Below are 16,444 nucleotides of genomic sequence, written 5' to 3' on the forward strand. Positions count from 1 at the left end.
GCCACGAGATTCTTGGCGATACTTTTGAAAAACCCGGGGATCCAGAGAGCCATTGTCAAGCACGAAGTGAAAAACTGTCAAGCCCTCTGATGGCATATTCAAAGAAGTCAGGTGGTAGTTAGTACCTGAAATCTTTAGAGTATAGTATCTTCCAGACAAGGGTGATTGGGAGATACCTGGGAGAGGCCTCCGTCAGGGCTGGGCAAGATACTTCAAAATAGTATCTTCGATACGATACTCGATACCTTTGAAAATTGTATCTCCGATACAGATACAAGATACAGTACCGAAATCAATTTTCGATACAGATACTCGATACTGTATCTTCGATACTTCGATACATCACTAAAATATCAAATATAATACAGGTTATATTACGACTAACAAAGTTTGCATAACTGAAATCACTGTCTAATAATTCCGGAAATATAATTGGAGAACTTGGGAAATTTACGCGTGGTTTCTGTAACCTTTAGTGTATTTCTATGGAGCACTTTTCCTGAAAGGACTTATAAATGAATGCGACAGCATGGATCTGTTGAAGCTCCGCTGTCTGCGCAGTTGGCCTTGTTAGAACTTTAATTTGGACTAAAGCCATATACCAGGTGTCCCAGCTAAATGTAACCAAGCTTTTAAAAAACACGGGGTGTCCTAGCCGTCTGAAACCAAATGAGGGTTGTTTAGAGTCGCGTGACCTAGTCCGCAGTATTTTTTTCATTCTTCAAGGTTGACTAATTAGTTAACCGTAATTAACTAACTTTTTATTTATTGACTTCAGGAACAAAGTGTCAATGGAAAAGTTGTCGGAACAAAGTGTCAATGGAAAAGTTGTAGATCGCTTCGAGAAACAGCTTACTGAGACATTTGCAGCAAAGTAATATTTACGTAAAGTAGTTTTTTTACCGCCCTTTAACCATAACCCGCACAATAAGAAAAAGCTTCCACATAACAACTGTGCCACTTCAACGTCCCACGACGGGCCTTAAAGGGCAACTGCAGCACTTTTTTGATATTTTCGCGATACTCAAGGATTCAAATCTGTATAGGCTGTAGGTAAAGCATGCCAAGGGTTCTTGCACTAGCATTTAAAATAGTGACGTAATCGATGATTGAACTTTGCGCTTCTCCTCAAGGCACCGGAGGAGTGCGGGGAAACTCAGCGTGACGTCACGGAAGGTATGATTTCAAATTACTGCTGTTGTCAGCCACGCCCTGCCCTGACTCGTTAGAGGCTGCCAAACAACTCTCGGCAGGGTTCGCCTTCGGTGGCGTTGGTTTTTTTCTTTCAAAGCAGGCGTTTGTGAGTTGGAAATGTACCGATACCTTCGATGACGTCATCATGCGCCCCCCACTTGGCATTGTGCGCTGCGGAGAAGCTTGAAGGGCGTCCGGGTTTTAATCGGCGATTACTTCCCTATTTCATGTGCTAGACCAAAAAGACTTCGCATGCTTTACCTGCAAGTTTCACCCATTCGACCCTCTTATGCTCGGTGATTTCTAAAACCTATGCAGTTTCCCTTTAAGGAATAAAATCAGTTTTTTCTGAAGTCTTCTTCTCGATGAGACTTCGGGTGCACATTGGGGCAGATAAGTGAGCGAGCAGATGGTCACGTGATAACTTTCTTTTAAGGCCAATAAATGAAGCTACGTAAATCGTAACTTGACGGAAACAGCACTACTAGCGGTTTTTCGAGGTTATCTAAAACTTTTGCATTGACACTTTCTTCCTGAAGTTAATAATTAAAAAGGTAGCTAATTAAACTGAACATATTAATTAACTTTTACGCGCGAAAAAAATACTCAAGACTAGGCCACGTGACTATGAACAACCCTGAGTTGGTTTCACTGCATACTAGGACACTTCGCCTTTTTTAAAAGTTTGGTTACATTTAGCTGGGACACCCGGTATATGTTGAGGTGATCGCTTCCGTAAGCAGCCTAGGGAAAAATAATTTAACCCAAAGTTCCTCATACGAACCAATCTGTGAGCACTTAGCTATATGAATATTGGCTATATGAAACGCTTTCTGTTTTCGGTTCGATACTATAGAGTACTTACCCGATGGCCTGTGCCTTTGATCAAACTAAATGATGCAAGCTCCGTACGCTTGGGAACCGAACAGTTAGTTTGCCAGTACTGCGATAACAAACTTCTGAAGCTGAAACTATTCTTGAAAAGCTGGAATTAAAACAACAACAAGTAATATGGCTGAACGTTTTTATTAGGCTAAAGGTATTCGTTACGTTTACTTGAAGGTCTTAAGTAACAGCATTTGCTCGAACCGCCGGTCCGAAAGAGCCCCGCGATGTGGGCGCGCTATAAGGGAGGCAAATGAAAAAAGCCTCTCTACAGGAGCAGATGAGCACGTCGCAGTATTATACTTGACGAAGGCGCCTCTTATCAGTGGATAAGAATGAAGCATAGCCACATCAACTCGAGGATCTTGTAAATAATTGAGAAACTGAAGCTTCACTAACGCCTTCTGAGAGCTACGGCTGGTTATACCGCTTGTCTCTTGAAATGAAAAGAATGCGTCAGCTGACGCATTTGATGCTGCTGGCGCCGATGATCCCACTGCCTCGCGTGCGGAAGAATGCGCGGCTTGTGTTGTGCTGACATAGTCGACAACAGCTTCTTCTGTAAGCTTCCGAGCATGACGGCGGAAGTCTTCCATTTCTGCTGGCAACCACGGCAACTTGAAATAGGGGTGTAGAACAGCAGCAACTGTTGCCTCTTCTGCACTCGGTTTCATCTTCAAAAGATGGTCAAACCTGCGGGTGAATCCGTTCCTAACTCCGAGAAACGCTGATCCAGAAGTGGTAGCTTGGGAGTTAGCTAAAAAGCAGCGAAGGTGCTGCCGCCCGTCTTGTACTACCGCCTGAGCGAGCGCTTTTACAGGTTTTTTTTGTATCGAGTATCGTAAAATACACGATACACTAAAAATGTATTTTCGATACCGATACTCCGATACTCTAGTTTTCAGCACGCGATACCTAATACCGATACACAAAATGTATCGAAAGATAGTATCGAAGATACATGTATCTTCGATACTGCCCATGACTGCCTCCGTGCTGCAGTGGACATAAATATAACCTCGACGGGTGAATCACTAAATTATTAGCACTAACATATCGAGAACTCAAGACAAAGATATTACTTAATGAGCGCGCACGCTGAACTTAATGCGTGACCTGCCACACTCGGTATGTACTGCGCCATTAGTTCTGGTTCGATAGTTTTGGTTTCATTGTTGTGGACTTGTGGCTTCTTAGTTGTGTGGTACGGTAGTGCACCCACTTTCACAAATTCTCCGCCTCACCTTTTCCCCACTTTGCTCAAAGACAGAGGTAGCGCCACGTTTAAGAGTCTGGAAACGCAAGAATGTATGTTAACCATGGAGGAAGGGAAGAATGATGTTAACCTCGGAGCCCACCGCATTTTTTTTTTCGCTCTCAAGGTGGCATCACATTAATACAAGTTCTGTACTGAAAAAGTCATAGAGTTAATATAACCAACTGGAAAAAGTAGCAGCTTTTGCTTTCGTTTCAGTAGAAAAGCAAGAAAATCAGTAGATTCAAACGCTTTATCACTGAATCAGCAGAAAAATTTAAAAATCAGTAGATCTACTGATAAATCAGCAGCCGTGGCATCACTGGTTGGTGCCGATATATTTCAGTACGGAGGAAAGTACTATTTGTGCGCTTATGACGCAATGTCAAATTTCCCGGATGTAGAGAAGCTCTCTGATCTGAGTGCGAGCACAGTCATTGAAAAGCTCAGTGCAATGTTTTCAAGATATGGCATCCCAGCTGAACTTTGCACCGATAATGCACCTCAATTTTCTAGCCGCGAGTTTGCAAGTTTTTCGAAACTGTATGACTTTCATCACACTACATCCAGCCCATATTTTCCGCGCTCAAATGGTCTTGCGAAAAGGGCGTACAGGTGATCGAAAAGATTCTTAAGAATACAAGCGAAAGAAATGAAGATTTTTGGCTTGGTGTATTAAATTACACAACGAGTCCATTGGAAGACGGCCGGTCGCCTGCAGAGCTGCTTCAAAGAAGGAGTCTTCGCACCCCATTGCCCGACTTCCAACCGCAGCCGATCATCCAGGTCAGCAAGCACAAGCAGTCGAGCCAGAACAGCCGCAACCTGCCATCCCTTGCAGAAGGTGACGTCGTACGGATAAAAGGGTCCTCTTGGGAAAGAAAAGCCAAAGTGATATCACCTGCCGGTCCACGATCCTATCGCGTTCAAACCGGCGAAAGCATTTTGAGGCGCAACCGGCAGCATTTGCTCGCAACAAGGGAGCGATTCGCTTCATGCTCATCGGACGGCAGTGACTCTGTTGACGACCTACCGACCGGAGCCCAGCATCAGCGTGTCACCTCATCACCCCAGGATCCTACAGCCACTTCTCCGACGGCACAGCCTCCCCTACCAAGGCGGTCCACGAGACCCACAAGGCAACCCATGCGTTTGGGTTATGACAAGAACTTTCAACAGATCACTAACGGCTGATTCTTATTGTTAAAGGGAGGGGGATGTATCATATCAGTGCCGATGCATATTTGTTATCACCAGCTCATGTGCAACGTGCTGCACTGCCTCCTCTCTCCTTAACCCTGCCTTCTCTCCCCACGGCCCTATATATGCACGGACCGTAATAAACCTTGCCAGTTGTTGTTCCCTGACTGGGCCGTTCGTCACTCCGGTCAACTTCTCGATACAGCCAGCACCGCACAAGACCCCCCCCCTAGAGACCCTGCCGTCGCAGGGCAGTGGCCACTGCGCCAGTAAGGGTAGGAGGACTCCCAGGGATGGTGGAAGCGGCACGTGCTGCCCTTCAGAAGAAGAAAGGGGCGCTAAGGAAGAGAAGAAAGCATACACCTAAGAGGTGGTGGGACGACGAAATTCAAGATGTCATCGCAGCGAGGAAGGAAGCCTGCCGTAGCCATAGAGGGGCACTTAAATCCGAACAACCAGAGCAGACCTGCAGTGACTTATGGGAAATATATAAGGAAAAGAAGCTGATTGCAGCCGAACGAATCCAGCAGAAAATTCGAATGGTGGACAAACGTTTTTTGGAGGACTTAAGGAAGAGTGGCCGAAATGCCCCAAGGAAATTCTGGCGTTTTCTAAGGAGAACATATGGTAGGGCACCGCCACAACACCAGTTGTTACATCCAGAGACCCACAAATTCCTGTCAGTGCCTGAGGGACTGGCAGATGGTTTCCCGCCGCTCCGGCCACTGGATGACAATGCGGCTGCCATTGCAACAGCAGCTATCGGAGGGACAGATTCCATGGCAGATGCGGTGAAAACAACCAAACGTCGTTTGACATTGTGGAGAGAAATCTTCATGAAGATGAGGAAGACTCCAAAATAGGCTAGGACACTTTCGGAGGTTTTTCTCCGTAAGGACCGCCCGATACAAAGGGAGAGCCACATATCCGAATCCGAGATGGCGGTATGCCGAGTAGCTCTCGACTGCTCTAAACTGCTGTAAACAACGGGAAAATCGTCGCGTTTGGATCATTTTCAGTGGTAGGCAGTGTCGCGTACCGACTGTAATTTCATATAGGTGGCTTGTGACTTCTGTATTCCTATTTGAAGACAAGTACCGTGATTGTGACGCGCTTGGAGTGTATTTCGTCTGTACAGCGCACGGAATTTTGTTTTCGAGTGCAAATACACGTCGGAAATTTGCTTTGACCCCAAAAGGATGACCACAATTCGCAAAGGAAACGAACGCCCAAGGTAAATGGAGCAACTGCTCTGCCTGCTTTGTTTGAATGTTCAGCGTTTTGGTATATTAAATGTCGAAGATTCGTTAGAGTACCGCGGGCCTCTCTCATTTTTTTTTATCTTTCTCATTCGCCGAGGAAGACGGTGCCGTGTCATTTCTGGCGCGGGACGAGCTCATAATGGGATTTTTCGTACGCAGCAACGCTCAGAGCATCACGAACGAGTGAAACAAGGTGGAGGCAGAATTGCATGAAACGGCATGTACCGCTCGAGAAACCTTCGTTTCATGTCTAGCATTGTGCGCATTAAATTCTGGGTGCTTGGTTGATTGTTGTGGTGGGTTTTTGTTCTTATTTGTGTTTTTGATGTTTTTTTTTTTAGGTTTATGGCTACTTTTGCTTTTAATGCATGACACTGCTTTTTTGCTGAGATATTTTTTATTTCTCTATTTGGTTTAAAAACCCATTTATGAGAAGCTAGTGCCGCAAGTACTTTATACGCACGGGATAAGAAGGGTCCTGCGATTACATGTGTGCTGTCTTGTTTTCATGCCGATTTCCTGCCGCCACTAACTGTGTTCGGAGTAATAATGCGCTGTCACCTGCTCTAGCTGAGGATCATAAGTGTGCCTCTTTTCCGTCTAATAAACAGTTGGTAGAGTGCCCATGTGTTGTCCTTCTTGTGCCGTTGTAGTTGCACGGCCGTTCATTTCAACAGTATCACCTTTAATTATCGCATGCATTAGTGCTGAAAAACGTAATAAAAACGCATTTAAGCAAGAACACCTGCATCCTTTATAAATAGCACCAACATGTACTCTGTCAAGCAGATTGAGGCAGTGGCGTTAAGAAAGCCGAATGCCGTGAAAAAGTAAACGGCAGCAGGTTTGGTTTGGTTTATTCAGGTTTAACGCCGCAAAGGGACTCGGGCTTTGAGGTACGCCGTAGTAAAGGGCTCCGGAAATTTTGACCACCTGGAGTTCTTTAACGTGCACTCACATCGCACAGCACATGGGGCTCTAGAATTTCGCCTCCATCGAAATTCAGCCGCCGCGGCCGGGATCGAACCCGCATCTTTAGGGTCAGCAGCCGAGCGCCGTAACTACTGAGCCACCGCGACGGGGCTAAACGGCAGCAAGGTTCATTCGCTTGGTGTCATCCGCCTTTAAAGAAAGTTCCGAGAGCGGGAGATTTTCGTTCACACGCTTTGCAGTACACAGTTGTCGCGAAATGGGCATATATAACTTCCACTCATAAATGATGCAAAATGCCCGATCCTTTTGGAACTTTTGTCATGCATCAACGCACGAAGGTTGCATCGCGGTGGACGAGAGCGCGAGTGACTCCTTGTCGTATGCAGCTCCTTGCATTAAGTGCCTTGATCCCATAGCTTGAGCAATCTGAAATCAGGTTCGAAAGCAGAAGTTTAAAACCGAAGCTCCGGGAGCGTTTATTCAGTTTACTCGTGAACATGTTCTCACAATCGTCTGATATTTAAAGAAATGACCACAATCAGTATGCTAAAGATAACAAAATGTGTTTAAAACATTGAAAATACGTGTAAGAGCGACATATAGTTATTTTCTCTGCCGCAGTTTACCGAATTCAAGCTCAAACTTCACCCATCCTTGACTTTGCGAGAAAAAACTGTGCTGGCCACAATATTGTGTTGTAAGATGGCTTCCAAGATGGCGACATACATGCGTGGACCGCTTTGCCAGCTCAGCTTTAGCCCCCTGGACGAATCAATAAATCAACCGGAAAGATGTACCGACCGCATATCCTCCTTAGAGTCGACGTGTAAATTTTGTCTGCGATTTAATTTCAAATGCTTAGAATATGATAATTTAGGTTCCGGAACAAGATTGCGATCTTTTGTTGTATTTATGCTGGAGTGTGCCAGGAAATTTCCAGTGTGGAGAAAATTAAAAAATTTCCAAATCCCAGGGGAAAATTACAGCCTTCTTTCCGCTGGGCGCCTATGTGTGTTGGATGCATTGTGTCAAGTGCTAAACAAGTTCATAAAAGTTCTTGACCTACTGCAGAAACGCATGTGAATCTGGTTTCTTTTGTTGTTATTTTTTTGACCCTCACCATGAAGCGCGATCGAGCTAATCCCCAACATTTTGAGAGCTCATGAAGGGGAGACAAACGATAAGAGTTTGACCGTACTCATTAGAGACCACTTTAACCAGAACAGCAAGGTTTCGGGCTTGTTGGTAACGCATTTAAATGGAAGAAACAGCGCGAAGATACACGGGATTACCCACCCTCTCATGTTTTCTATTTAAGCGTCTTTCCACCTGAATAAAATTTCAGTCGCGAGTCAGCGCTCGTGTGTGTGTCGTTTCTTCGTGTGTCCGTGTTTCTTCGAGCTGCTTCTTACTTTTAGCCACTTTAATATTATGGCACTATCATAAATAACAAAGCACAACCACGATAAACAATGACAAACCAATAAAAACAGTGCGAAACAATGGCCGTAGAGAGCTAGTGCACCTAGTTCATATTTGGTCTAAGCATACAAATCGACGGTCATTTTCTATTGTGCGCGATGGCCAGGGCTATCTCCTCTGTTGTTTGTGTCATTCTTGTCATAATCGACGCCGTGGTGATTAGTCTGCGTTCCCATTAATTATTCTAACTCTAGAACGCTCCAGTGAACAGCACCCTATTGATCGGTCACCCTGCTGCCCTGAAAGCAGCTCGTGTGCGCGGCGTTCAGCAAACAGCTCGAAAGAGTGTTGTTCTCGTCATGCCTAGTTTTGTGTCGAAAGTGAATAGCCACGTGAAATATGAAGTGAAAACTGAAACTAAAGGCTTCCTTCAAAGAAACTGGGGAAGGAATGTGCCCCGAGTTTTTTTTTTTTTTTCATTTCTTCAAATATTGTACTTGCTTCCGCCTTGTGTGCTGCTCACACCTTTCTGTTACCTTTTTTTCCTTTCCCTTTCCGCGGTATTTCAGTGGCTTTGGCCCGAGACTGCTCACCCCAAGGTCGCAGATCGAATTTTGCTGCGTTTCGATTTTGACGAAATACGAAGCCGCGTTCGTATACCGTTGTCGTATACAGTGCCGTTCGTATACCGTTGTCGCGCTAGCATAGCCGCTTCTGCCGTACGGTCGTAATTACCGTACATTGCGTATTTTCCGTACAGATATATAAAGAAAAGTATGTCAATCCGGAGCCCTCCAATACGGCGCTGTCCGTAGAGCCTCGGGACGTCGACCTCACAACCCACTAACACTCCATGCGCATCGACAGGGCACATAACGCTATTGCGTGGCGGTCTATAAATCTGCAGAGCCGCGCTGTTACCGCGTGTGTACCACACAAGGCCAGTTCATATATGTGGAATGGCATCTGCCACCTTGGCAGTTGTACGCGCTGCCAATTTACTCGGCAGCGGCCGAGTAAGTCCACTCATATTGAGGGTCCGCCGGTGCGCTCTATGTTGCTGCTGGCGATGGATCATTAGTATTATTTTCTAATCACTACTGCAGCGCCCGATACTGCACCGATACTTCACCTGCATTAAACGATTCCTGCCACCTGCGTAGATTTCTGTAGACAGCACACACGCCTGTAAACGAAAGCGTCATTTGAGGGAAGTCCGCGAGACAAAAAGCTTGACGCTTTCCCTTCCCCAACCACGGCGCCCCTTCGGTCATCGCTAAAACTGGCCACCACTGAACGTATTAGGCGTACTGTGCTGCGCCGGTTATGATGATGTCACCTTTGGGATATTTTGAGGAGGGGATGTTGGACGCCTGTTATGTTGTCCACAATTGTGGGAGCACTCATGGTGTCCAAATGAAGGGGATAGGGGACGTGGAGGGGAGTTCGCCGTCGTCGCTGCGCTCTCGGAATCTTGGGCACGTGGAGGGCAGCTGGTTCTCCACGATCAGCAGGCAGCAGGTCCACGACAGCAGCAACACCAGCTTCAGCAAGAGGTGGATGAGCCGCGGCACGGTGGGATATCAGGGGCTTGCTGGAGACAAGCAGGCTGGACTTCGACCAGCTGCAAGGCTAGCCAGGGGCATAGCGAGGACTGCAGGGCAGCGATGGCTGTCGGCAGGTAGTAGCCGCACCGAGGGAATCGCGCGGCAGCTACAGGGGACCGCAGGCATCTGCTGCAGGGCACCAGCGCGGCGGGCACGCTGGTTGCCACACGTGCGCGCGGCAAGGACTTGGGGCGGCAGGCACCACGAAGTTGTCAGGAAGTTCGAACCGGCATTTTTTCGGGTTCGGTTCGGGTTCGGGTTCACGCCTTTCGGGTTCAGTTCCGGGTTCGGCTCCAAAGCGCCATTCCGTTCCGGTTCGAACCGGTTCGGACTGTCCCGAACCGGTTCAAACGGGTTCAAATGGGTTCAGGACAAAAAAAATTAAAACGCAGATGAGTTTCAGTCAACCCTGCTATGCGTTTTCATTTTTCTGGCACATCGATATACAAAATAAAAAATGCAAAGATTTGTTTACGAGAACATAAAACTTTGATAGTTGTTAAGAGTTCATGCTTAAGCAGCGCAGTAAACAGGACAAAAGGAAGACTCGAGGCGACACAGACGCTGACTAACAACTGGTTATTACATTCTCGGAAAAGTGCATGAAGGCGCAGGACACACTGAACAATCCAGAAAACAGAAGAACAAAGATTCAAACTAAAAAACCGTACTGCGCATGCACATCATAGTCGAGTCATTACATCTTTTTCAACGAAATATGAAGACTATATTCCATAGTAGACAGCACTCCGCTATCTCCTGGACCTCACGCAGTTGCCAGGAAAGCCTGACTCCTTCTCTACCAAATTGATGGATGGTGAAGTAGCACGCCCATCTGCTTTCTTCCTGATCATAAAGGCCTCCACCATCTCTCTACAAATTCTATCTGAGTGAATAAACAGGAAGTGGGGAAGCAATGAGCATTTGTTCGAACATCACTGATGGGTGAAAAAAGTAGCGGTGTCGTACAACTTGGCTTAGCATTGCAGCGAGTGCAACGGTTGCTTCCCCCAGTAGATAAGACAAGTGTCGTGTTTAATAACCATTTTTGCATATGTAGGGAGTTGGTCGAGGCCTATGTGATCAGGAAGGAAGTAGATGAGTGTGTTGCTTCACCATCTATCAGTTTGGCAGACAAGGAGTAAGGCTTTCTTGGCAGTTGTGTGAGGTCCAGGAGATAGGGGAGTGCCGTCTACTATGGAAGGTAGTCTTCGAGTTTCGTTGAAAAAGACGTCATGACTCGACTGTGATGTGCATGCGTAGTATGGTTTTTAAATTTCAACTTTTGTTCTTCTGTTTTTGAGGTTGTTCCCTGCGTCCAACGCCTTTATATACTTTTCCTAGAATAAAATAACCAGCTGTTAGTCAGCACTCGTGTCATCTCCCGTCTTCCTTTTGTCGTGTTTACTGCGTGACTTAAGCATGAAAAAATTGTTTAATGCGAGGTGTTCTCACTTTACCCATTGTACTTATTGTCCGCAGCAAAGACGAATTTGCGGCAAGAGCCGTAAAATGAAATGAACTCGAAATTAATGAAAATCGGCTATGTGTACGCTGTAATCCACCTTGTGGGGTGTAAGGCGAAAAGCCGGTGGATTTTGCATCTACAAGACCCTCCTGATTGAGCAGTTCGGGAGACCCCGTCGCGCGATTAATAGGCCTCCCTTGAAGCTGGAGTCAGTTGGGACTTTCTCGTGCACAGTGTACTTACGGGGCCCCAAGACTGCCGCCGCACGCGCCCTCTACGTCCCCGCGCACCACTGAGAAACGAAACTGCCATGTATCGGTACCTACCTACAGACGGACACCTTTCCGTAGCCTCAAAACCGACTTGCCAGTCCCCCCTCCTTTACTAAATGGTAAGAAAATGTGCGAGAATCCCTCGACCGCCCACCTGCCGCCCAACGAGAGCCTCGTGGGAGCACAGGTTCTCCCTAACATCCAGAACTTACGAAACATATTTTATTTAAATCACCTATTCGACATCGCTTTGTGACTCCCGTTATGTATCCCGAACCCCTATAGCTCAGTATCTTCAAAAACACAGCTAATCGTGGCTTCTCACTACAGTACAGTAAGAAATTACGATATTGTCTTATTATGATGACGTCAACCTCCTCTCTTCTGATAAAAATAGTATCATGAAAAACGCGCGCTTGGATGGGTTGAGAACGCTTCGTTTTTGCACGGACACGAATTGTCAACAGCCCCGACGCGGTGGCTAAGTGGTTACAGCGCTCGGACCCGAAAGACGTGGGTTCGATCCCAGCCGCGGCGAACGAATTTCGATGAAGGCGAAATTCTAAAGGCTTGTGTACTGTGCGATGTCAGTGCTCGTTAAAGGACCCCACGTGGTCGAAAATTCCGCAGCCCTTCACTACGGCGTCTCTCATAGCCTGAGTTGCTTTGGGACGTTAAAATCCAATAAACCAAAACAAACAAACCAAATTGGCAAATGCGACTTTTCATGGGGCGCTATCAAAGGGAACCTTTGAGTTAACAAAATTTTTTGCGCCCTTGATAGAGTGATAAAAAGTGGTTAATCTGGCGTGCGCCATTTGTCCACCAACTTGTTTCAGGCATTTATTTTCAAAACTACAAACGGCCTCTTTCTGGCATCTATGCTTAATAGGCGACTAAGTGCTCGCCTGTCTTTTCTGGACATGCTCGCGAGGAAAACCGCGTCGATGGCCTACGAGGGCAATCATTGCCTACGCGTTCGCCGGCTCGGCAAGGCATCCCGAATGGAAGAAGCGCGGTGCGCGTGAGACGGGGGCATCGTCGAGAACGAAGCTACTGACCATGGTCGAGGATCAACAGCAGCGATTTGATACTTTTGAAATCCTTGCTGGCCATGCCGGTCACGTGGTAAGCATAGCCTGCCCAGTCGTCTCCATCTTTTGCGCCGCTACCATATGCACGCATTGTCATACAGCGGACAGTGCAAAGGATGCATTCTGCTCCACAAGCGCTGAGCTACTTCGTCGCTGCATCAGCCCAGGAACGACAGAAGAAGCTCGAAACACACGTATGCAGATTTCTGGCAACGCATCGTTGATCCATAGCCGACCAGATGTTTCCTCGGATAACTACATTCCTGCGGACCACAAAATCGCAGAAGCACCTGCTCTGACGGAGACGTTGAACACCAAGTGGGAGCTCTCCCTACTGCCAGGAATCATTTATGTGACCGACCTGCCACCAGTTGCTATGCACACTTCATCCATGATTAGTTATACCCGTCCCTAAATTTGATAGTTGGCAGCAAGGTCTCGACGACGATTAAATGACCGCCCTAGATAGCCTGGAAAGAGCAGCGACAGGCTCTGCTTTGCACAAGTAGGCACGCATAACGCAGTTTTATAATAAACGCCACTTTTAGCGGCCTTAGTATTTTTGGCTGTTGTACGAAGAATCCACTTGCTACGAACATCAGATATAACGAACGGAAGCCGCGTGACCGTCAGGTTCGTTATAAGTGGGCTCGACTGTAATTTCAATCGGTCACAAAAACCTTTTCCACGCTTCAGACATGGACCCTGCATGTTAGGATGAACCTTCGGGCCAAAGGGAAGTTTGTGCCGTGGTCAGTGCATTTCTTCCTGTGCGAGCAACGAGAGATAATTTGAGAAATAATTTGATATTTTTGTCGTAATGCTGTGTTGTTTTGGGACATACTTAAGCAGTATCTTAAAAAACCCATTGACATCATACATTTCTTTAAAACATTTATATCTGCGATGAAAAACTCCGGAACTCCATGCGAACTCTTCTTGTTGATAGGACCGCTTAGCGTGTGGAAAACACGCATGATGGATGAACACGCAGAACCGCCGGGTTCAACGAGGTTCCTGTTCAGACAACAGTGCACTTTAGCGCAGGAGGAATACGCTGCGCCAGTTCGACCTCCTGACTGGTTCCCTTTTCTTGACGTGTGCACCATCTGGAATTTTCATGTGCGGGCGGAGAAAGGGAGTTATGGTGGCATGATGCCTTATGCCGAGATCGCTGTATTCGACGCTGTCAAGTAAGGCATGAGGAGGATCAGAGAGGTTCCAAATATTCCATGCAACAACCATAAAAAGAAGCCCCGAAGACAGCCGAGTAGCCTAAGGCATCTGTAAAGAGAGTTTTCTGTTGCGCCGCCATGGGTACAAATCGCACTCGGAGTCAGAGAATAGAGTATGAGTACTCTTATAGTTGTTCTTTTTACTGCGTTAATAGTATAGCTTGCTTTCCCAAAAATAACCGCACTATGTGTGTGTGTGCGGGCGGGGGGGGGGGGGGGGGGGGGGGGGGGGGGGGGGGGGGGGGGGGGAGTGCGTGCAGCCTCCATCCTTGATGCACACTCCGGTGGGCGCACATCCGGGCATTCACTGGTAAAAATGCACCTTAAAAAACTTTCACCCATCTCCCCACCCCCCATCACCCACCTGTACGCGATATAGCCGAGGCAGATTGTTGTCAAGGCTCAAAGTATCGAGTCGCCAAGCGTTCTACGCGAAAAAAACGCCAAGAATCATAAGCCTGTCATGTCAGACACTAAGAACCGGAAGTATGACAGCAAGAAGTAGATATGAGTCGCCAGACAGAGAATTCAAGGTCGGGCACTGCGATAACAGCGGATGGAGCCGCGCGCTGGCGACTGGCGGCAATTTTTTCTCAGAAGCAGAACGGTTTCAGCGAATGGGCGTAATGAAATCACTTCATCGCCGTTACATTTAATCGCAGTAGCATCTTTCTGGGCGTAATCACTATCGCATCCCAGCGAGCGCATATATTTCCTCATTGCCCTTCTGATTATCCGGTATTTAATTTTTTGCTTATTAGATCATCTCCACTATTGCCAAGAACCCGCGTTTCGTTGCTTATTTCCGTCACGTGCAAACAAGAATGTTCTAAAAAAAAAGAAGCTGCACCAATTTATGCACCCTTCCTTTGGTAATACTAGTAGTAATATCGCGGGTTTAAAGTGTCCAGTAGACATTGAGGCTGTAGGATATACGGTGTAGTGGAGGGCTCCAGATTAACGGAGATCAGCTGAGGATTTGCGGCATGCGACAGAGCACACTGGTTTTTGTATTTTTGAAATCAGCAGCCGAGCTCCGCAGCCATTGAGACATTTTTTTCTTTGTTGCCCTACATCATGAGGGGTTTTATTTAGAACCTGCTGTCTGAGACAATGAGCGCCTACAAAAGTAAATGTTGCGCTAAATCTATGCGCTAGATCATCTCATTTTGTCCGGAAAAAAGAAGTATGCCGAAATGCAAAAAAAAAAAAAGTGGGGCTGAACCGGGTCCCGAACCGGTTCGGAGCGGTTCCTTTGAATCGTTCCGGTTCGGGTTCAGTTCCAAGATGGCGAAAAAATTATGGGTTCGCATGGAGGAAGGAAAGAACTAAGGAGAGGGCCCTGACGTCACATTTTGTGAAGCTGCCCCGCAACCGGAAGTTGGCTCGGCTTTCCTCACTATCTTCCTTCTCCGCCGAGCTACGGGGCGGGTGTGGTGGGGCGGGTTTCGCGCCCGGCTCGCAAGCACTTCGTAAAAGAAAGGTATAAAAAAAACCGCGCCGCTTACCGCTACACTCCTACACCACCCTCCCCGCAAACACGCACCTAGACACAGACCGGCGCACAGGTGCGGTGAACCTTTTCCGACGCCAGGCGAAGAAAGACGACATTGCGCGCCGCTTACAGCTCAGCTCACCATCCTCCTCGGGCTACCGTACACCCGCCGTGTGGCCTTCGAAACGCAGCTCAGCATCGCCGAGAGCGGCTTCATGTTTTTGTGCTGTTTGGTGAGGTGCGAAAGTTCGCTGATCAAAACAATCAACGCTTCTTCGCGTGTCGAAGCGCGGTTCCGGAGTGCCACCTTTTCGCGAGATTCATTTCAATGCATCGATCGCTCCGCGTAACGACACCAAGTTTGACGAACAAAATATCAAATGAGTGGTTATTTAAAAGCAATCCTAGATGCGTGCGTAACGTCACGACGCCAGGCATGCAGACTTTAACACGCAAGGCCGAACACACCGTGCCGAAAGCCCGTCCACCGCCACCGAGAAACACTCGGGCCCCTAGCAACAACGACGCTAACGACGCCGTACGCCGTTGCTAGTGGCCCGAGTTTTCTTAGCAACAACGAGAACGTTGCTAGTGGCCCGACTTTTTAAGCCTAAATTTTGACGTCACTTCCGCCACATTCTTGTCAATGCATTGGGAATACGAAGGGCCTCTCCTTAGTTTTCCTTCCTCCATGTGGGTTCGGTTCGGTTCCGTTTCCGGGCGAAAATTCGGGTTCGGTTCCGGGTTCGGTTCCGGTTCGACACCCTGTCAGGAACACAGGATGCGAGCCTGGCAGGGCTCTGGATTCTGCAGCAGGGCAGCAACGTGGCGGATCCGCTAGAGACCCCCACGGAAGCTGCGCCACGGAAGGAGGGGCTTAAATGTCCCCAATTTTTTTCTGGGTCATTTCATCGCACAACACATGGGCCTCTTTTGCGTCGCCTACTTTGACAAATGACCGCCGAGGTCAGAATCTTGTCCCGCACCCTCGGTCTCAGAACCCAAACACCGTAACCACTGAGCTATCGCGACGGGTTATCTACTTGCGGTTTGGTGTACTGGCGCCATCTGCTTCAGCAGCAGAACTGCTGGAAGAGACTACTGCAGAATGCCTGTGCCTTT

The sequence above is a fragment of the Amblyomma mixtum genome, chromosome 2 (assembly GCF_055824585.1).
Source record: "Amblyomma mixtum isolate Tamu chromosome 2, ASM5582458v1, whole genome shotgun sequence".
NCBI classification, from domain to species: Eukaryota; Metazoa; Arthropoda; class Arachnida; order Ixodida; family Ixodidae; genus Amblyomma; species Amblyomma mixtum.